The 2549-nt window shown below is 43.7% G+C and overlaps 1 long non-coding RNA gene across 1 annotated transcript; it reads right to left on the bottom strand.

Moving 5' to 3' along the window:
• Window positions 1-74: 74 nt before the first annotated feature.
• Window positions 75-2189, bottom strand: LOC118159414. Its single transcript, XR_004747110.1, has 2 exons — window positions 1782-2189; window positions 75-136 (listed from the first exon to the last, which is right to left on the bottom strand). It is a non-coding gene; the product is annotated as an uncharacterized LOC118159414 (long non-coding RNA).
• Between the last annotated feature and the right edge of the window lie 360 nt (window positions 2190-2549).

The following is a 2549-nucleotide window of genomic DNA, read 5'->3' as shown; positions in this document are numbered from 1 at the left end:
TCCAAATTCCTCAAAGACAATGAACAAACCCCCACTAATTTATTACAATCCCTCCTTTTTCTTTTTCTAACATATTTTGTTCATTGAATTTTTGCAATATTTGCTTGCTGAGCATCAAAGTTTCTGCGTTGTCCTCCTGCTCAAGAGATTCATACTTAGCACGCACGAGCATAAGATGAGCTGCCTCTAATCGGCTTTTTACAATTGCAATTACTCGATTGAATATACATGGTCCAAAAGTCAGTGCTAATATAAGTAACAACAAGGGCCCCGCTATGGTTGATAGCAGGGTAGTAAGCTAAGGTGAGTAATTAAACCAGGATTCATACCAATTCTGACGAGCCTCATTTTCCCTTTTGCGTTTTTCTAATCCTTCCCGCAATTTAGTCATTGTATCTCTCACCACCCCAGTATGATCTGCATATACACAACATTCTTCACGCAGGGCTGCACACAGTCCTCCTTGTTGTAAGAAAATCAAATCCAACCCTCTACGGTTTTGGAGTACCACTTCAGATAATGACCTAACCGATTTTTCCAGAGCTGTTATTGATTGCTCTATACGGGCCAGATCCTCATCTACGGCAATGCGTAGAGAAGTAAATTCCTGGCTTTGTTTTACCAGGGAAGCAATTCCAGTTCCTGCACCTGCAGCCCCGAGAGCCATTAAAGTGGCTAAGGTGACGGCCGTAATAGGCTCCCTCTTTACCAGATGGTATTCAGCCACTGTGTGATGGGTATACATATACTCTTCAGTGTGGTTCTGAATCCTTGGTATAATGACCACCTGTACACAAAAATCATGAGATGTGCTAAACAATTTTAAAGATATGCAAGGAGTGACTCCTAACGATGAACATACCCACCTAGTGTTATTTGCAGGAATTAACCATTTGTGGGTTCGGTCCATTTTTTCAGTGACATGGCACAGATCATTTTTATCTCTTGGAACTGTGCCGACACATCTACCTTTTCCTGTAACTTGAGTCAAAGTTATCCCGATTTCCTGACCCCAACTGCATTTGGAAGGATTTAACTCATTTGAATATTCAGACCTCCCCATATCCCCTATAGCTTCATAATATGGGGGCTTAACACTTACACATAGCCAGCACCCTTCAGTTATCTCAGGATTAGTTTGATTTAGTACCTGGAAACTAGCATTTATAACTTTCCACATACTACTCCCGGGTACAACCTCTTTCTTTTTCACAATGCTTGGAAGCAGTGTGGGAAAGGATAACTCTGTCGACTTATTGAAAAACACTGTAGTAGGTCGGGCAGTCCCAGGTATCTTTACAGTCTGGGCAATCAAAACTTCCCCTAATAACTCTTTATTAGGCCCGACTACCTTGGAAGTCTCGGGTATTTCCTTCTTTATTAGTATGAGTCCTCCCTTGTCAGTTCCAGGTTCTGTATACCTTATTCCCCACACTCTTCCCATGTTCCACCCTCTATCCGTGGGTTGGGTAACATTTAAAAAAAGATATTTGCAGTTTCCACGTCCTCCCCACCCTTGCGGTGGAATGCACCCATATGGACCCCATTGGACCCTTAAGTATTTATCTCTACCGTATCCCGGTATCCAGCTAGGGGCTATAGTCTCACAACCCCAGTAGCTGCAGTAATATTGATTAGGGGAGTTGCAGTACCCCTTTCCAGGATTCGAACTCGGGCACATATAAAATCCCATATATTCCCAGCATTGGGGCCTCGGGATCAGCTTACATAGTGTAGAAGTAAAGCTTGGCCCCCCCCGATGTTATCTGGGTAGCAATAACCTGTTGATCCTCGAATCGACTTAAAGTCCATTTAAAGGGTTGGTGGGGGTGGTGTTGAGTCGCTATGCAGGATGAAATCACTGCGAGAACCCCTAAATACCGATAGGAATGGCTGAGGCCCATTTCTTTCCCCACTTATTCACTCCTCTGCCTCACTCGTCAGTTGGGTTGCAGCCAACTACGAGGTTTTAGTTCTTCTCGGCAGCAGTAGTGTTCTTCAGGGGAGAGCCTCTACCTTAACCCACGGTACCTATCGAGTTCGTCGCAATGTGAGCTTCAGGTCTTTGTTTCCTGGAGCGATCTCCCACTTCTCGTCACAGATGGGTCCTTTAACACGGCTGGCATGTGTCCATCCTTTCTCCACAGTCCGGACAGCTGTTTCTGTAGTAAGCAAAACAACATAGGGGCCTTCCCATTGTGGTGTTAATGTAACTTCTTTCCAAGTTTTTATCAGGACCTTATCTCCAGGCTGTATCTTGTGGATTGCCATATCCAAAGGAGGACGTTGCACAATTAAACCCTTTTTCTGTAATTCCCTGCGTCTATTTATCAATTGTGTGAGGTAAGGTTTTAATTGATCATCTTGTAGGTGGGGATGATCAAGGGGTATCTCAAGATCGTAAGGCATACCATACAGCATTTCAAAAGGGGAGATTCCCAGATCAGTCCTGGGCTTCACGCGTATACTTAACAAAGCTAGCGGCAAGCACTTTATCCAAGAGGTTTTCATTTCTAACATTAATTTAGTAAGTTGCTTTTTAATTTCCC

This window comes from Oxyura jamaicensis, unplaced genomic scaffold, assembly GCF_011077185.1.
Source record: "Oxyura jamaicensis isolate SHBP4307 breed ruddy duck unplaced genomic scaffold, BPBGC_Ojam_1.0 oxyUn_random_OJ70246, whole genome shotgun sequence".
NCBI lineage: Eukaryota > Metazoa > Chordata > Aves > Anseriformes > Anatidae > Oxyura > Oxyura jamaicensis.
Note: the sequence above shows the minus strand (reverse complement) of the source record. Positions and strands in the feature narration are given on the sequence as shown.